Raw genomic sequence first — 20,836 nt, forward strand, 5'->3', positions numbered from 1 at the left:
ATTAAAAATAACAGATGTCCAGGCCCATGCTAGTCTCGATAAAGATCTCTGTGCTTGGAACCCAGGCACTGTCCTTTAGAAAGCCTCCCAGGTTTTCTGATACTAAGCCAGGATGAAGAACCACGAGTCTAGCTCATTCCAAGCAGCACCCACTGATACTTTCCCATAATCCCATTATTTAAAAAATTTGATAATACATCTTCCTTGTGTTCATACTACATATCCTGAGCCTTTCTTTTGAGACCACCTCTGAATCAGTAATCCTGATAACTGGTTTTCACTGCAGGCCATAATCCACAGGTCCTAGCCTAAAAGTAACCTGAAGTCACTCAGCCCTGTTTTTGAGGTCGATGGTGCTGTGCCTTTGAGCCGCTACCATGTGGAATCCAGTCACTGTAACACCTGGGACCCTTGGGTCTCAGATGGCCACCAAGAAGCCAGGTGACTATCAGCTTGATATCTTTCACTTCTGTCCTGCATTTCTAATCTCACAACTGATAGTCCTTCAGGACCAAACCTTACAGGAGACAAGGGAACCGAAGTTTCCACAACAAGTTACTTCCTCTCCCTGAGCCTCAGTTTCTTCCTGTATCAAGCAGAGATCATCACTTCCAGTTGCAGGCTGGCTGTGATGATTCCCATACAGTGACTCACTCAAAACAGGTACTCAGTAAATCGCACTGGCGGCGGCATCACCATCATCACCACCTTCACCATCATCACCTTCACCATCATCATCATCATCACCATCATCACCACCATCACCATCATCATCACCATCATCATCACCATCACCATCACCACCATCATCATCATCACCATCATCACCATCATCACCATCATCATTTTAAAGAACAGGATCCGAGTACCCCTTTGTTTTCTGACAAGAGTGAGAAGAGCATTAGCATTTCGTCCTCACCAACCACTCTGGGGCAGCCAGTGGCATCAAGAAAGTGGCAAGAGTAAAATTGTGAACAGAAAGGAAGGCAACATTTTGATCTATGGAAAGGGAAGAAGTAGGTGTGTATTTATTAAATAGTCACTTAGAAGTATTTCAGCAACCCAAGAATTTCTTTAATACCTGAATGTGATATTTAAACTGCTACATTATTCACTGTTATGAGCTAAATTGTGTCCCTATGAAATTTCTATGTTGAAGTCCCAAGTCCGAAACCCCAGTACCCTGGAGTGACTGTGAAAGAGATGGGGCCTGTAATGGGGTAATTAAGGTAAAATAGTGTCGTACGGGTGGGTCCTAAGCCAGTATGACTGGTGTCCTGGTCAGAGGAGAGGAAATAGGTCAGAGACAGGCAGAGAGAGGACCAGGTGCAGACGGGGAAGAAGACAAGCCAAGGAGGAAAATCCCTCAGAGGGAATACGACCTTCTGACCTCTCGAGCCTGGACTGTGGCTTCCAGAATTTACGTAAGGAAACAAATTTCTGGTTTTTAAGCCATCCAGTCAGCGCTTTGTTGCTGCAGCCCTAGAAAATGAATTCATGCACACTCATGAAGTTAGGGACTTTCTAATAAAAAGAAATCTAAAATGTTTTACTAATCATTTCTGGACAATCAAAGTATTTACACTGAATATAGAGCACTTGTTCAAAGTCCTAGAATATTCCTAAGCACTAAGAGGTCTGGAAATACCAAGAATAGGCTGAAAAACACTTCTCAGTGAGATAGAGATACTTACTGAACCCCTAAAATAAAGAAGTCCGAAGACGACATCATCTCTTTCCTATATCACAACAAGAAGTCCGTAAGTATAAAATTAAGCAAGAAATAAAGGCAATTTTAGGATAGGTTGTTGGTGTAAGTGAACCTACTATAAAGAGGAGGAACACAATTGTAAGAAGCAAATGATTTAGTAGAAAACTACACCACAGAAAACGCAAATCACTTGTCAAATACTCTTCAAACACCTTGATTCTGTATTTGAGCAAAAATATAAAAGGAGATTCTGATTTCTTATGTAACTACAATTCATGGTATTGGCAGATATCATTGTGAGCCACTCTGCAATGCCCTACAAAGGGTAGATTCGTTATGAGGCCACTTGTCTAGTTTTAACCCTTCTATAATGTGGCTGAATGCCCTCCCCTTGTTAGGGGTTGTGGCTAAGTTGTGGCTCTCTAAGCCACAATGAACGTGACTTCTGCTCAGTAAACATTATCGAGACACCATTATGTATCATACACGATGCTGTACTCAAGGGGAATAAGAAATGAAGAGAATTCCTCCTTGACTTCAAGGAACTTACAGTGTAGAAGAGAGACAGAAATATAAGCAAATAATTTAATATTAAAAGATATTCACAAAACACTAGGGAGCACAAAGGAGAGGCTCTTAGCTATCCCTGGGGGTGCCTGGACACTGAGTTGGAACTAGCTGGACAGAGGTAACTGGGAAGGACATCACAGGCAGAGAAACAATGAGAAAAACCATCAACCAGACAGAGAGGGCGTCTGAAAGATACAAGGAGAATCAGAGTCCAGGATTTGTGAAGAGATGAGTGACCTTCTGCAGTTCAGATCCAATCCGGAAACCACTCTTTCTTCCAGAGACAGCTCAGGCTATGAGCCTCAAAGAAAGACCCAAGCAGGATTACCAGACAATGCTCAGCTCTGGGAGACAGAAGAGCCATACAACATGAAGGGATCCCATTCTCAGCCAAATGACTTGGCCGCAAGCCTTTGCAAAGCCTCTACTGGAAAAACATAAAACCTCCCCAAGAAGGAAAGGCCCCTAAATAAGACGAAATGCTCTGGATGAAGACTGTCTTCAGCAAAATCAAAAGAGGGGTATTTGCAGACAGCCTGGCGGTTCCACGCCACCATGTTCAAGGCCTGCACATGGGGATGCACGCACTCCAGGGCAGAGGAATTGTGGCCTATGGGCCCAGTGGGCGACAAAGATACACGAGCAACAAACTAAGATTCAGAGAACATTCCGAACAGGTTACAAAGCACTTGGACAAGCACTGGCTGGAGTTTTGCAGTTCCTCATGAGACAGAATTGGTCATTAACATCAGACGCTTGGAGCAGAGTCTACAGTCTGCCTCGCGTATGAATCCGCTTCGGTTTTCTGTGTGGTAAACAGTGTATGGTCTCACCCCTGATTTGGGTTCCATTATTGCAAGGTCATCCTTTCACAGTCTATATAAACTTGTCAGTAAAAAAAGACTCCTTCAAATACTGTTACCGATGTCCTTCTAGACCAGGCAGACATCAGCTGCTAATTACAGTCAAGATTTTGGAGCTTCATGGAAGCATTGCCCTCTTCCCCAAGAATGAAACTCATTTCAAGCATGACCACCAATTTATACTGATGACCTTAAGATGACGAGGTTTCCCACAGTCATTAATTTTAAAAAGGTTGTAAAAAATATATCCAAACTCTCTGGAAAATAATTAAAATATAAGGTTTAGGCCTTCAAAGAGTTAAATGTCAGTCTAGAAAACTCATGTGTTCTCAAATCCATCTCCCTCTTCCCAACCAATCTCTATCAGTATTACTGTGGACGTCCTGCCAGGATTTCTCTGCCCTGTCTAGCAGAATAGGTTTTTACCATACCATCACTATCTGGAATCTCCTCTCCTTCCTCCCTCTTCTTGTTCTCTCCATGTCATTTCCTGCTGTCCTGTGTTCCATTCCCATGGCTCGCTGCTTTGAAAGGATCATAGCTGGCGTTCCTTAGAATTCCGACTCTAAGAAGGTGACCCAAGCCTCCATCAAGGTACACTCTTCTCATGCCCCAACTGTAGCGAAAGCAACCAGATAGAGGGAAGGAGACGTGGCCACAGTCGGTGACCTGAACAACATGTGGCAGGAGCTCCCACCCCCCATGCTCAGACCAAGTGCTTACCTAGAAGTGCCAGAGTTGACAACACACCTGTCCTCGACATAACTTTGGGCACTGGCATCTGTGATTCTAAGAGTCCATTCTTTTTTTTTTAATCATTTTTTTTAATTTATTTTTAGCACAACAATATTCATTGTTTTTGTACCACACCCAGTGCTCCATGCAGTCTGTGCCCTCTCTAATACCCACCACCTGGTTCCCCCAACCTCCCACCACCCCCACCTCTTCAAACCCTTCAGATTGTTTTTCAGAGTCCATAGTCTCTCATTGTTCACCTCCCCTTCCAGTTTCCCCCAACTCCCTTCTCCTAACTCCCCATGTCCTCCATGCTATTTGTTATGCTCCACAAATAAGTGAAACCATATGATAATTGACTCTCTCTGCTTGACTTATTTCACTCAGCATAATCTCTTCGAGTCCCGTAAGAGTCCATTCTTGAAAGAGATCATCCCCTCTGAGAAATGTCTCCAACTGTCTCCAGGAGCAACTGATCCTATCTCCTTCTGTTCTTCCATTAATACTATTAGACTATTTGTTTCCATTAGACTATCTGTCACAGTCTACACCTTGTGCGCAGAAGACTGTGAGTTCCTGGAAGACTAGGAAGATGTCTTTATCTCTGTCCTCAAAAGGAGCCTGCCTTGCTCAAGAGCTCAATGAACCTACAGTAACACAATTTAATGTACACTTAAGTAAATTAATGACATAGGGGGACAAAAAGAAGTGCTGTTCCTCTTGCTGGATTATAGGGCAGTTCTGCTTTTCACTTTTTGAGGAACCTCCATACTATTTTCCAGAGTGGTTGCACCAGTTTGCATTCCTGCCAACAGTATGTGCGGGTTCCATTTTCTCCACTTCCTTACCAACATTTGTTGTTTCTTGAGTTTTCAATTTTAGCCATCGTGACAAGTGTGAGGCGATACTACACTGTGGTTGTGATCCACATGTCCCTGATGATGAGTGGTGTTGAGCATCTTTTCATGGGTCTGTTGGCCATCTGGATGCCTTCCTTGAACAAATGTCTGATCATGACTTCTGCCCATTTCTTGGTTAGATTATGTGATTTTTTGGTATTTTGTGTAAGTTTTTTATATATTTTGGATACTAACCCTTTATTGGATATGTCATGTATAAATATCTTCTCCCATTCAGCATGTTGCCCTTGAGTTTTGTTGACTGCTTCCTTTGCTGTGCAGTTATGTATTTTTGATAATTATATAAAAATCAAGATTTAAAAGGTAAAACTGTCAAATTAGACATAGGAAAGACAACCATAAAAATCTGGGTTAAAATAATAAAAAACTAAAAGAATTCAGCTCTCAGGTTGTTTTGAAAGTACCTTTAAGTTCATGTTCCACATTAAAGATACCAAAACTGGGGCGCCTGGGTGGCTCAGTGAGTTAAGCCTCTACCTTCGGCTCAGGTCATGATCTCAGGGTCCTGGGACTGAGCCCCGCATCAGGCTCTCTGCTCAGCGGGGAACCTGCCTTCCTCCCCTCACCCACCTGCCTCTCTGCCTACTTGTGATCTTTGTCTGTCAAATAAATAAATAAAAATCTAAAAAAAAAAAAAAGATACCGAAACTGACAGAAATAATAGATTACACATTTGGTTTAACCCCAACCAGCAACATTGTTTTCAAAGAAAAAATCTGAGCCTGTATCAAAGACTAGCAAATTCTTTTATATTTTTGTTTTATAATATTTAAATTTTGAATATGTTACATTTTATTATCCTTGACACTGCCATCTAAAGAAAGCTAAAAATCACTACAGAATATTAAGTATGACGTTCTAACATTTATGTCAGAGAAGGAGAGTTTCACATACGTGTATGCACCTACATGTGAACAGAATATCTCTGGAAAGATAACACTAAAACCTCATAACAATGATTCTCTCCAGGGAGGAGGACTGGAAAACTGTCCCATGGGTGGGAGACAGACTTTACTGGGTATCTTTTAATACTTCTTGAATTTTTTCCCATGCGTTATCTATTTTCTCAAAGAATGAACAGAGATCAGTCACTATGTTTCATGTAGCTATAAATAACCATGCTAAATGATGTATGGTGTTTGACCCATAGTCCTCCAACCTGAAGGGATATTATCTGAGTCTCTATTTTGGCTTAAAAACAATATGGCATCCTAGCTAGTATTCAGTATTATTTTTATCTTTTGAACTTATTGTGAGATGGGGTGCGAGTAAACCACATAAACATATAGTTAAGAAAAGCACATGAAATAATCAGCATTGCCATTATTGTATTCTTTCTAGACAAAGGAAGTGGCAGTCTGTAGAGAGAGTCTTAAGAAAAGTGCTTATTTGCTTCAAAGACCACTTGGTTCATCAAAAAGTATAATATGTAACACAATGGGAACCTCTGAATCAAAGCTTCTAGTAGAAACAAGATTCCATTAGGAAACATCTTTTCTTTGCAGCCTATTTGGCACAGTGCTCTGCTCAGCTCTCTGTCCTCCAGCCACGTATGCTCCGTGCAGGGTAAAGTCAATTCCATTTAATGTTGGCTGAATTTGATCCCCAGTGCTTGGCATACAGCAGGCACTCAATAAATATTCCTCAACTAGAGTGAAAATATGAATAGAACACCACTCAACAAATATTTGAATACACTATGCTAAGTGCCAGGGATATGGTGGTGAACGCAATGTGCTCCATGCATGTATTCCGTCTATAATTTTATGTGTGTGTGTATGTATATAAGAGATGGGCATGTGAAAGGATGAATCGACCTACAAAAAAGACCTAGAACTAGGATGATTTTAAAAAAAGGATGCCCATATTTGGCACCATTTGTGATTAATGTTAGGCTATGGTTGAAGATACATATTAAGTCATTTGCAGGAACAAGCAGTAATTCAATGACTAACTCTCCGTGGTTTGGTTATGTGGGGCCTCCTGAAGCATCACACAGTGGATCTTCAACACATGTGCACAAGCAGGTAACAGAGTTCTTGGGTACCCACCGGCCTACCTCACTAGAAGACTAAGAGTGAGCATCCCTGCCGCAAAGCTCAAAGAGCCAACGGCACTCCCATACCAACCACAGCACCGCAAGGGGATCACCAATAGACACCAAGCTCCTCAGCTTCCATCATTAAGCGCATATAGTGGGCTTGTGCTCGTCCTTGTACCACAGAGCGTAAGAACCACATTATGTGTCAGAAGAGTGAATGGAGGAAAAGCCCATTTATTTACCTATGTTTTGTGCAGCTACCAATGCTTCCATTTTTTCTGTTAGGAAAAAAAAAAGTGAAAGTGAAGTCTGAGCCTCTGTTGGTCTTTATTCTTTATTTTGTTGCCTTCAAATATTTCCTCTCCCAGTGCCTGATAAGCTAAGAGCCTAACTACGGGAGCCATCAGTCAGGTCACTGCATCGGTCCTGGCCGTATTTACATCTCTCTGTTGTTCCTTTAGTTTCTCTACTTTTTCTTAGGTTGTGTGTATCTCTAGGTGGAAAAATAAGGATGTTCAAAACAAAACAGAAACTTAACTAATGGAACCCACTCCTCGGAAAGCACATATGCTGCTTCATTACAGTTTCCGCTTGAGTAACAGTGATCAAACACACACAGGCGCACGCGCTGTATAAATTTTTGTTTTAACATTTCCCGTAGGATGATCTGACATACGTGTCAAACACAAACCCTGTCATTCCCAGACGAGGGTCACCGACATTCAGTACAGCCGTTCGTTTGAAAAAGGCCTCAGAGTTTTCGTGGGCTCCAAGCGAAATTTGAGGAATTAAACATGTTCATCAAGATCCAGGCTGAGGGAGAGTCACGACCGGGCCGGGAGGAGTTACTGTTGCTGTAACAGCGACGGTTGCACCACGCGGCTTCCGCCCAAGCGCAGCAGGAGGCGGCGCCGAGGAAAAGAATAGCTGAGGAGACGAGAAGGAGCAGAACCACGAGGGAAAAGTACCGTCCGGGGTACGACGCTCTGCGGGACACCCGGGAGCGAACTGGGGCGGCGAGGCCGACGAGGGGACATTCGGCCGCGCCAAGGCCGTCGCGGCTGAGGAGGGACCGGCCACGTCACCCCCGCGAGCCGTCGCCACAGCAGAAGCGCTTCCGGCCGCGAAGCCGGCGCTGAGGGAGCCGCAGGGCCCCGCTCGGCCGCCCCCGACGCCGGACCCGCCGGGGAAGCCCGCGGAGACGCAACCGGGCTCTGAGCGCACCCGCGACCCCGGTGAGACTTGGCGGCAGCCGCTCGCCGGCTTCTCAGGGAGACGGCCGCGGCGCCGCCTGAGCCGCTCCAGCGGGTTTTCCGCCGCGTCCACGGAAGAGCCCGTGGTGACGCCCCGCGAGGAGCGGGTTCCGGCGGCAGAAGCGGCTGCACGAAGGCTCAACAACCGCCTGCCGGGACGGGGCGCCGCGGAACGGGGCCGAAGCGAGGCCCGTGCGACGGGTCCGTCCGCGGGTCCCACCGCGACCAGCACCGCAGCCGGGACCAGCGCAGCAGAACCAACTTCTGCGGCCTGCGGTCACCGCATCGGCCGGACCGTCGCTCCCGCGGCTTCTCTCCCCGAGCCCCGCGCTGTCCCCACTCTGTGACCGTGGCCCAGGCTCCCCCCCCTCCCGCGGGGACACCCGTCCGCCAGCCTGGGGTCCCGCCCCCCACGGCTTCGGCGTCACTCCGCCTTCCACGTCAAACGTCACCTCACACGTCACTCCGCCACCCCTGACACACGCGGCCTCAGAACGCGGCCACCGTCCGAGGTCCCGGGGCTCGGGACTTCAACGCGTGCATTTTGGGGGGCACAGCTCAGGCCACACAATGACGTCCAGCTCCGAGGTTACCGAAAATTCCAGCACAGTTCGGTAAAGAGGCCGACGTTGTGCTCGAGAGCGCTCGGCTCCGTGCGTCAGAGGTGAACTGAGGGCGGGGCGGCTGCCCTGGGCCTCCAGAGCCAGAGCCTGGCAGCGCCCTCGGAAAGAGTCGGGCAGGGTTTGCGCAGCCCCGTCAGACTGTCTGTCCGCGCTCGCTCCAGTCATCTGAGTGCGGTTTACTCCTCCCGGGCTCCGCGGCTCCGCTCACGGGCACATCGGCTCAGCGGCTGCATGGCGGCCGCGGCCTGACTGGGCTGAGGCACGGGAGTCGCAGCGCAGACCCCCGGGGACAGACACCCGTCAGGAACTGGCAGGACCGCCTCGCTTACACTCTGGGGCTCTGAAAAAGTCGAATAAACGTGTAAAGAGAAACCGCGCAATACGGTGCAGACGTGGCGACTACCACTGACTAAAATGCAAATATGTCAGCAAGGGCAGCAGAGTCCCGGACACGCTCTTTCAGAGCCAGACCGTGAAAATGTCCTGCGTTGAGGATTCTAACCTCGGTTCAAGTCAATTGGCTTTCCAGAAAAAAACCCTCTGTCCGGTTCCCAGTGATTCTCCTCATAACCCACGTCGCTCATCTCTGACAAGGTCTGTCGTCAGGACACGGCCAGGATGAGTGTGCACAAGTGGCTTAGTGCACATTTGTGACCTATCAGCAAAGGCCATTCCGATCAGGAGTCTGAGTCCTTCCGGGGATGAGGGTGGGGAGGGAGAAGTGAGGTCCACTGCGTGGTTTTCCACATACTAACACCAACCGCAGTAGAAAGGGGACCCTTCAAGTCATAACTCAAAGAAGCCAAGGCATCAAGTCCAATCCTTTTACAGACACAAGGACACAGAGGTCCGGAGAGGCAGAATAGGGCCACATCCGTGGGCCAGTGTAAGGCCAAGGTCCCTGTGCCTTGCCTGATGGCTCTTTTGGTCGATAATAACAAGGGGCTGTGTTCGTGTATGAAGTCAGACCTACACAAGGGCCTGAGAAGCACCTCTGCATTGGACGGACAGTGACAGGGCCTGGCAGGGTAGGCATGGTTGCGTCCGGTGACAGCTGTGCACTTGGATCAAGGAAGTTGGTTGTATGTTTGAGTTGGCTTTAGAAGACGGTTAACATTTTAAACTTTGATGAGTCATGAGGATGAAAGGCATAAGAGGGAAGCAGTAAAGTAAATGCCAGTCAACAGCTGTCCATATCCTGGATCACAAAAGAAAAGTTCACTGAGAAGCAGAATTTTGTTATGTGATAAAATGGGCCAAAAGCCCATTTCTGCTGAGGTAGCCTGAGAGAGCTCAGGTGTCTCTCTGAGGTAGGACACAAGGTGAGCCAGGATTTCTGCCCTGGAGCAAGATGACTTTGAAGTCAAATTCTCAGAAATTGATTCTCTGGCTTGGGCTGGGCAAGGAACAGGAACTAGGGAGCGGCACCCCACACACACCCCTAACACGTCTATGAGGGGAGGGCAGACAGGGGCTAAGAATCTCCACCTTGGGTCGGTCCGACCACAGGCAGAGGCTGTGTTCATCAACACTGTGGGTCTCTAGACGAGCCTGGGAAATCTCTGAGATGGCTTAGCCTACCGAGGGGTTGAAAGGATCCCTGATCTGTTCCGCTCCTTAATTCCTGAAGTACCTCCCCGGAAGCCGCTGTGAGGAGACAACTACTCTAGGAACACTGGTTTTGACTATGTCTTGCCATGGCTGAGAGAAAGAGCCAGAGCAAGCTTGCTGGTGTCTCTTTTCATAAGGGCACTAATCCCATCATGAAGGCCCTGCCCTCATGATTTCACATAACCTCAGTCACCACCTGATGGCTCCATCTCCACATGCCATCACGCTTGGGGTTAGGGCTCCAACACATGGATTTCAGGGGGACACAATCCAGTCCACAGCAACAGGCTTCCCTGTTCTTAATGCCCATGCTCTGTGACGCAATTAGGAACCCACCCTGGGGCTCCATGAAGCCCGGCTGCAGGTTCTCAGGTGCTCCGCCCCAGAGCCCCAGGGAGCCAACATGGTCTTCTACCAATGGAGGACACCCAGCTCTATCCAGCCACTGTAAAATGAGGACAGCAAAACTTCACTGTTTTGTGATTGTACTAATAAAAATATTTATGAAAACTGTAAGTTGTAAAGCCTACAATAATATTGTTTCCCTTTATTTTTATTGGTGATCTAGAAATTAGAAATGGAAAAAGTGATTTTCTGATTTAGCCTAATTAGGAAAGAGAAGAAAATGGTTCCCTTTAAAAGATAGAAGAATCTTCTCTGCTGCATAATGTATATTCCAGCTATAAGCATTCCTGAGGGAAGGCAATAAAAAAATAATGCTATGCTCAGGCATGTGTATTGAAAAATAATAACTGATTTGTTTGCCTATCTTGGTTTGCTGTCTTAGTTTACATTGCACTTATCAAATAAGCCCTAGGCACAGAAAAATCACACCTAAGCCGAGAGGCTATTTTGGACATCATCTTCCCTCCAGCAGTGTGTTTCTCCAGTCGCACAGAAACGCAGGGTCCACTAGCACTCAGGGTTGCTAGCCAACATTTCCCTCCCCAGCCCCCACCCCTGGGATTCTGTGATTCAGAGAATGACGTAAAATGGGCTGCTTCTAATGGCCACTCACTCTAGGATGAAAGTCTTGAGTTATGAGTGAGTAACTTCAAGAGAATATTATGGATGTATTTATCAAGACTACTGTTCTGACTTCAGGATATAATTTTCATCCCCATCCTAGAGCACTGAACTTGTCTCTTTTCAATAGTCCTGCTCTGTGACATCACTTCCAGAGGTAACACTGATGGTAACAGTTTCCTTGTTTGGGATAGATGATTTCCCAAAATGGAGTGACTAGCTGAAGGGAAGGGAGGGAAGTAGAGGAGGAAGATGGTTGCAGAAAACTTCAAATCATGGGATGGCATTTGCTGTCCTACGTACACGTCAATGTTTCCCAAAAGACATCTCCAGCCTTGTCCCCTCTTCCAAGATCTGGACTTACAAATGCAACTTCCCAATGGCATCTCCACTGTTTCGTAAGATTTCCGTAAGTTCCATACTCCAGAATCCTCTTCCCCCACCCTGGAGTCCCTCCCTTGGGGAGTGGCACCACCACTGATCTGGCATCTGGTTCATAAAATAACCCTTGCTCCATCTATACTGAGACCTCCCCCAAAGAACTCTCACATTCATTTGCTTTACTCTTTTCCCATTCCCCACATCATAGGTGTCTAAGTTGACGTTTCTGTAGCACTCAACATTTTCGTTTGTTTGTTTTGTGGTCTTCCATGCCACGTGAACCTCATGAGAGAGGTGCCTTGGGTATCTTGTTCAACGCTGTATCCTAGAGGAGAACCTGGTCTTTAATAAAGACTTCCTTCAAAAAAACACTGTGCGAACATAATATTTAATCGTGAATTAACTCTATGTGATACACGGTCTTCTTTAGAAACATTCGTTTTTGCCACTTGCATTCAGTGTGCATTCTGCATTACTCCCATCCTCACACTACTGGAAGGCCGCTGGTCTGGAGAGATGAGAATTTTATTGGGTGTGGGGTGAAAGGAATAATTGGAGAGAATGGAGCATTTTAGAGAAATGGAGATCTTACGAGCAAGACATGGGAGAGTGCTTGAGACAGGTGAAAAAGCTATACTGGACACTGGTGTCTTAGAATAGAAAAACGCTAGACTAAGAGGTAAGACTGGGTTGCATCAAGGGACAAAATACTTGCCGCGCCGCCCCTGTGCCCATGAATCTACAAAGTAGCTGAGATCAAAACTAGTTAAATAAATAAAGTGGCTGAGATCACAGGTTCTGGAGTCCGAGGGGCCTGGGTTCAAGTCTTACCTCAGCTATTCATTAGCTGTGTCATAGTCCGCAACTTATGGAACCACTCGGAATCCCTCCTCCCTGAGACAGACACACCAGTGCCTGCCGCAGAAGGCCATCAAAAGGGTTAAAGGAGGGCTTGGAGGTAAAGCATTCAGTATGCGCCTTTCTAACCACTTTTCTGGACTAAGCCCTTAGATGAGAGCATACCAGCTGGAATTGTATTTCTTGTTAAGTTTGGAGATTTTTTAATTTTTTAATTTTCATTTTTTGTATATCCTCTAGACTGTATGGCTTTTCTGAAATTGTGAAGTTGCTTAAAAGACAAAAACCTAAAAACCCTGAGCCCTTCATCTGGATCGCTGGAAAGCATTAGTCAACAGAGGTGGCGTGTCATCACCAGCTCAGGGCTCGGGAAGAAAATGATTCTATTTCTCTGTAATTCAGAGAATGATGTAAAATGGGTCCCTTCTAAACTAGAGCAAGGTAAATAGTGATGATAGATTCACCACCCATGTAGGCATTTGGAAAAAAAAAAAAAAACCACCAAAAAGCCGAAATCTGTTCCTGTCACCCCCTGCTCAGCCTCACCAACAGCTCCCACTTCCCTTAGACGCGTAGCCATGCCAGCTCTTAGCGTGGCCTCAGGCGCTACAGGAGCCCTGGCCACCTTGCTGACCTCCCGTGAGGCCTCACCCTGCCTCATGCCATTCAGACTTGTGGTGTCCCCTGTACCCCACGTCTTCACTGGGTAGCTTCCAGTCAGGACCCTGCTCAAATGTCACTTCCTCAGAGAAAGCCTCCCAGCCTGCCCAGGCTAAAGCAGTCGTGTCTCCTCAGTCACTCTGTGAGCCCCCCTCCTGCATCATTTCTGCCAGACGCCACTCATCATCACTGGGAATAAAATAACCTGTTCACTGCTTATTGTGTCCCCCAACAGCTTGTTAGTCCACGAAGAGCCTCTGTCTTAGTACACACTTGCTGTCCGCCCAGGGTCTAAAAGAAGTGCCTGTCACCGAGTGTGTGCTTCATAAATGTCACTGGAGGAGTCAGCTAATGAGAGTGGTAAGAAAACCACATACTGCTCGTGGTTGAGCACTCAGGGTCGCCAGCCATTATTTCATTTAATCTACTGCTGTGAAGCTTAGTGCAATTATTAACCCCATTTTATAAGTGAGGAACCTAAAAGACTTATCCAAGTTAAACTGCTGAGCTGTCCAAGGTCAGACGCATGCTAAGTGTGGGATTTGAACCTAGATCAAATGTGCATGTGTTCACGCGCGTACGCCCCTTCGAGGTGGACTGGCACAGGAGTAAAAGGACACGGGACAGCGAGCGGACCACCCAGCCGTCCCACCAGGCCTTGAGAAGGTGGCTGAAGCCAAGGCTGAACCAACGTGCTCCCATCTCTTTCTAAGTGGAATGAGATGTGTGGCCAAGATGCCACGGATCCAGCAAGGCCCGTGGCCAACTCCTGTCCACGGGACCCCTCGCCACACTCAACCTGCAGCGGCCCCCCACGGTGCGGTGCGGGAACACAGTGCCCAGACGCATGGGACATCGCTCTTCTCCATCACGCCTGAGAGTCGGTCTACGGGTTATCTTTTCCAGAAAAAGTTAGCAAGCTACTATTTGCTTACAGATTACTGTGCAGAGATGCTGTTTTCAGCAGAGAAATGGTGAGGAAAAGATGCTTAATGCATCAGAAACAAGAACGGAGTGGGGTTCTGCCTCCCAGCTGGGAAGGCTGTGAACAGGTGTGCTATGAGGCAAACTTCTAAGGGAATCTCCGTTCTTATCCACTCTTCAGAGTACCCCACACAATTATTTAACTGCAGTCCACCAAATGCTTCCATGGATAAGTAGAAACATAATTAGCAAGATTACTTTGATTTTTGACTTGTCCACACAAAAAAGGCGGTAAGTTGACACCGAATGACTCCAGACACTGAAACAACCAGAGCGAACAACCGTACTTAGACTCATCGCCTGCGGTGAAGGACGGTCTTCGGGAGCTCATGCGGCTTTCTGGTACCCTAATTTCTTTCTTTATATAAAGAAATATAATTACTGCCCAAATCAGGGATGTTGGGCACTTTGATATTAATTCCCAATAAGATACTATAAATTTGCACCCTATCTCATTTTAAAGAAACATGAGGCCATGATACTTAGGTAAAGTAGATTTTTAGTCATTTATATTTATGCTTAGGGGGAAACACATGGGCTATATATATATATATATATATATATATATATGGTACAAATTCTCCATTTTGATGTATTTGGATATAATATGTCTTTATAGTTTACACATACACACACACACACACACACACACACAATTCTTCTGAGGATAATTATATTAGATTCACTATAAGTAGACAAGCTTTCAGCTATTTTCCAATAAGAAATCCAGAAGAAAACTTCTGCAATACATATGTCCAGTGCCAAGAATGGAAAATTATGAGTATTTTTCCATATTTCCTTAAAAAAATGAAATATTGCAGGTTAAGTGGAGGTTCTCCTTATCCTCTTTGTCCCCAATCCCAGTCCCCTCTTTTCTACAGCCTGTCCAGAAAACAAGAGCTAATATGAATTTGAAATGAAGTTTTTCCTCTCCAAATGTAAATGTCTTTCCATGCATATAGGTGTACCCACCCAAATATGACTTTTAATATGCATTGTTAAGATGTGCATAAATGTACCAAGCTATGTCTCATTCTGAAACTTGCTTTTGTCCATTCAACATATTTTTAAGAACTTTCCATATTGACATATTGATCTAGTCCCTTCCTTTGACCTCTGCATCATCTCCCCTCTTACGACTGTACTGCAGTGAACACACTCATTCTCCAGCTGACGGCATTTAGACTCTTTCTCTTTTCCACTTAGGAAGCTGAACGAGCAAGTAAACATCCACGAACACGTCTTACTGCATGTGTGTGTTTTTCCAGATAGGTATATACCTTACAATGCAATCTTCAGGCCATAGAGAATGTCTAACTTGAGCGCACCCTGGACGGCAGCCTCGTCTCCACGGTGCTGGCTAGGTAATGAACTCGCGGGTGCTGTCTCTGCTGTCGCCGGTGCACACCCTAATGAACACCCCGCAGCCTGTGAGCTGGGGAAGGGGGCTGTGTGCGACCCCAGGGTGCAGCTTATACGGAGTGAGAGCTGCTCTCTTCACTCAGTGCCTCCGTCAACCAAAGGGAAAAGAGAAAACAAACCAGATACGACACCAATAACCAGAAGCCCTGCACTCACTCGCACTGCCCCGCAGTACCGGCCTTTCGTTCTGAACTGTGAGTTGCTCGATTAACGTAACGCGGTTATCAGCAAGTCAGCTTGACAACTGTCACATGGTGACATCTCTCTTTACGAAGCTGTTCTTTTCAAGGGACTGTAAGAACCAAATCACTGCCTTTCAACTCTTGACCATAAATTCCTCTACTTCTGGGATTCTATGGCTTATACGTTGTTAATAGTGAGAATCTGTATTTGCTTGAAACAGCTCCCTTAAAGGCTTTTCCTATAAAAATGGGTATACTGTCTTTGAAGGTAAAGCGGGAAAGCAATAGAAAAAACAGAAATCACATATAACAACAGCAACAATTGTAACCACCCTGTATGCCGGCCGTTCACAGCTCTAAAAAATGGCATGAAGGAGTCTATAATAATCCACAGTCACATAACGTGGGGAGAAAAACTCAATTTGACCAGGTCGTCTTTGACAAAGAATGTTAGTTCTGAAAATCACAAACATTTTCACTTTGCAAACTTAATGGTCTGTACACTTATGATATTGTACTATGTCCGTGTTTTTCTCATATTCAGTGGCCCTTATAGCAACGTAATGTATCTGAAGATTAACAAAGTAGTAATAATTTTAAAAAATCAACTGAACTCCTAATATATGCCATTCACTGTACTAAGTTGTTGCCATGTTTTATCTCATTCATCTTCATTAAAAAAAAAAACAAACCCCAAACTAAGAGGTAGGTACTAACAGTTTCCATATTTGCAGATGACAAAACAGAGATGCAAAAACTTGTATAACTTGCCCAAGACCCCGCAGTTCCAAACGGCAAAGCCAGGCTCTGAACCAGGTGATGTGCCTGCAAGCCTGTGCTCACAACCGCTGTGGAGCACGGCCTTTCAGGAGGGAGGGCAAGAAGAAAGCTTCCCCTTGAGGAATCAGCATCTTCTTTCTTTCTTTTTCTTTCCCTTTCTGCTCTTTACATTCCTTCTCCCTCTATTTTCCTCTCTTCCCTATTTAAGTCTCAGGTTGGCTTCATAAGCACTCACAGAGGGCACCTGGCCCAGCTGATGGCACGCAGGGGAGCTCAGGAAGCCAGTTCCTCCTGAAGCAAGATGTGCAAAAGGTGACAGTAAAGACCGTACCACACCCTTCCCCCAACACAAAATATCCTGAAGCATGAGACTACCTACTTCAAGCAATAAAGCATAGACCAACACTTCAGTAAGATCAGATATTTGGAATACAATCTGGAGACAGCCATAACTGATTTTCCTCTGCCCATTTCTCTTCTTTGACCACAAAATTTCCTTGTTGATCTTATCCATGTTCACAGTCTGAACTGCCACAAATCGGTATCCCTTGGGCATATGGTTTAGGCTTGTGGTAGTCAGCTAATATGGCACGGAACCATGGTAAGAACTGGGAGAGGAGAAGCAGCAAAACGTAAGTAAATGAACAAGATCTTTCCAGATCCTTCGTGGCAGGCTCAAACTCCCCCTCTCTGTGAAGCCATCCCTGAACGCGCCAACAGCAGAATTTCTTCCTTCTTATAATGCCGATTGCTGTTCCTCCAGTGACAAAATGTCGTGTCCCACTTCCCTGTGACCTCAGCGGGTAGCCCAGTGTCTTGTTCTCTGTTCTCGGTTTTCCCACACTAGGAAAACTTGTTTTCCTCCTCTTGATATTTGCGTCATATATTTCCTTCTTTCCCAAGCTGACCGGCCAGCTCACTGGGATACTTAGCTACTATTAAGTAGTAATTAATGGCTAAAAGTGGTTAATCTATTACCCCTATCCGTAAATATCTGCATGGCAAAACTGACCTTGAGTATAAGAATCTTAGGGCAAAGTCAGGTTGACTGAATAGATTTTTGTGTCCCTTAAAATATAAATAAATTTCAATCAAATAATAGATGATGGCGCAACATTAGATAGTAATGATTTACAAATTTACACATGACTAACTGTAATGCATTTGACCACAACCCTACTCATGACTGTTAAAACATTTAGCACATAAATATACCCTTAAGATACATTTACATTTCTAGTTAAAGAAGTCTAGTTATCATCTCTACATAAATTAGCCTACAAATATACTTGCTATAAATTCCAAAGTCTCATGATTTCACATCAAAAGAAATTTACCTTTTGCGTGGAAATATTGAGCATTATCCTACTTGCCTGAGAAAGCCACTTGCCAGAGAAGGAGAAAATCCAAGATCAAAACCAGAAATCATTTACTCTGCATGTGTGTGTGTCTCTGCATGTGTGTGTGTATATGTGTTGTTAGACTGATACTTTATTCCCTGAAAAACTGGGCCCCAACTGTGTAACTATTAAAATACTAAGTACTTCAAAATTGGACATGCTATTTTAAAAAACTATTTTCTGGTATAAATTTTTCTTATGAATCCATATTTAAAAAGCAAATCTACTTCTGACCACATGAGGCTATTTCTAATTTTTATGGTAGCACTGACTCCTGAAAACAAGCTCCTAATAAAACAGTCACAGAATATTGAAAAAACATCCATGCATACGTAAGAGCCGCAGACAGATCCCTCCTTATGAGTCTATGAGGCAAACATAAAAGACTATCAATCATGGAAAGATAATTTCCCTTTGTCAACTATTTAATGTCTGATAGTGCTCCAGTGAGAAGGTCAGACGGTCATCCTCACGCTTTCAATGCCCCAAATCTCAACCGCCACCATCTGACTGGGCTCCCCAAATTCTTACCAAAAGAAACCTACCTGTTCTGCTTGAATAGTGGGCATAATCACAGGCCAGCTAAGAGAATCTTTTAAAAGTAGTTCAGATAATATGTTCAAAGGACAGAATTAAAATCCAAAAGAGATAAATGACCACAACTTGACGGAATCCCAGCAGGCCCTTGGGACAACACTGTGACCACAGAGCCTTTTTCTTCCATCACATCATTGAGTAACAAAAGGAAGATGTTTTCTGTACATGAAACCAGAAAATTTAAGTAGAATGGGCTGTAGGGTTTTTTTTGTTTTTTCATTTTTTAAGATTTTATTTGAGAGAGAGAACATGAGCAAGGGGAAGGGGCACAGGGAGAAGAAGACGCAGAATCCCCTGCTGAGCAGGGAGCCCAATGATGGCCCTTGATCTCAGGACCCTCAGATCGTGACCTGAGCCGAAGGTAGGCGCTTAATGACTGAACAATCCAGGTACCCCTGAGCTGTAGGTTTTTAAGTAATGAGTAAGTAATAATGCTCAGGAGAAAAAGGAAAAAAAACAAACAAACAAGTATAAGCTTCATGTACTTACCAAAATTACTAGTTAACTGCTAGGATTTTATCATGAAAATATACACCTCAGACAAAAGGCAAAGACAAAAAATAAACTTCCTTTTCTCAGCGCACTAGAAGAGCCTAACAATTTCTTTGAAAATAGAATGCATATTCATACTCTGTACAGAGTCAATACTCAATTAATGCTAGTGACTGATTAAACCATGACATGTAGGAACTCTGCTCACTTATGAGACCTGAGTGCCTTTCTGGGAACAAATGAACAAATGATGCTTATTTGAGGAACACCTGGGTGGCTCAGTTGGTAAAGCATCTGCCTTTAGCTGGGGTCATAATCCCAGCGTCCAAGGATCAAGTCCCATTCTCCCTCTGCTTCCTGCTCCCCCATCTTGAATGCTCTCTCTATCCGACAAATCAATAAATAAAGTATTTATTTTAAAAAAGCTGCTTCGTTGAGGAGAGGAACCCCTCATACACTTGAGCTGAAGAGAAGTGTCTACATGCATCATGGTCAATCCACAAAGCTCAGAGAATGTAAACAAGACCTGGACAAAGTTGAAGGACATTCCAAGCCCCTGATATTACAAGACTCTTTTCACACTGGTTCCACTGAATGTGCCTTGGGGACCCTGTGGGGTCTGGGAACCATCCACACAATGCTTGACTTTGTTTAGTGACAACAAAGGGGTCAAAGACTTGAGAAACAAAAGCAGGAGGACACAGCTTCCCGAAGCAAAACCAACCATACAAGAAAACAATATTCACGATTGTTTAGGAAAAAGAGTGATTGTAGGCTGAAGCTTTAAATTAAATCAAATGATGTAAGTTATTAATTAATTAAAATCTTCAGTTAACAGGAAAGGGGAAAAAAATCACTGTTTCTTAAATCTTGTCCGTCTCTATTCCTTCTCTTTAATTTGCCAGAGACAGACTTGACAATCACCACACACACAGACACACATGGTTGCATTCTTTCAGTTACAGTGATTTCAAATTTAGGGAGAGACCTGCCGCGCTGTTCTCTGAGATAAGAGCGCTCACGGGTAGCTGGGTCTAAGCCTTCCAGCCGACAGCAGAGCAGGAGGACTGACAGGAAGTTGTCGGAGGACTGACAGGAAGCAAGGTACTGTTCGGTCAACTTCAGACAAACATTAACATGAGCAACATCACAGAAGAAACACTGGGCATTGATAGATTGTTTTTTGACTAAAAAGATGCCATGGGAAATTAAGGTGAAAGGAAGATTTTTACATGTCCCATGTGTTCATGGCAGACAAAAATGCAGAGATGGATGTAACAGTCAGAAAAAAACACACAAGAATGTCCTCGGGTAGCACCATGGCTGAGCGATTACGGCGGCTCCGGCCTCCTTAGACACGACCGACGTCCTCATCAACCACGGATCCAAGCCCGATCTGCGTCGGCGGGAGGCGGACGAGAACTGAAGCTGGAAGAACCTAATCTGCTCTACCCACTTAAGACCTGCTTCACTGGGGCGCCTGGGTGGCTCAGTGGTTAAGCCTCTGCCTTTAGCTCAGGTCATGATCTCAGGGTCCTGGGATCGAGCCCCACATTGGGCTCTCTGCTCAGCAGGGAGCCTGCTTCCTCCTCTCTCTCTCTCTGCCTGCCTCTCTGCCTACTTGTGAGCTCTGTCAAATAAATAAATAAAATCTTTAAAACAAACAAACAAAAACCTGCTTCACAGATGCCCGGGACCAGGGGCCCTTCCGAGCCGCAGGCCAGTCC

General features: G+C 45.1%; 1 protein-coding gene across 5 annotated transcripts in view; it reads right to left on the minus strand.

The window, feature by feature from the left end:
• MFSD6 (major facilitator superfamily domain containing 6) overlaps positions 1–20,836 on the minus strand; it is a 66,062-nt gene that overhangs the window by 23,456 nt on the left and 21,770 nt on the right. The window lies entirely within an intron of this gene.

The sequence above is a fragment of the Lontra canadensis genome, unplaced genomic scaffold, assembly GCF_010015895.1.
Source record: "Lontra canadensis isolate GAN:19392208 unplaced genomic scaffold, GSC_riverotter_1.0 scaffold18, whole genome shotgun sequence".
NCBI classification, from domain to species: Eukaryota; Metazoa; Chordata; class Mammalia; order Carnivora; family Mustelidae; genus Lontra; species Lontra canadensis.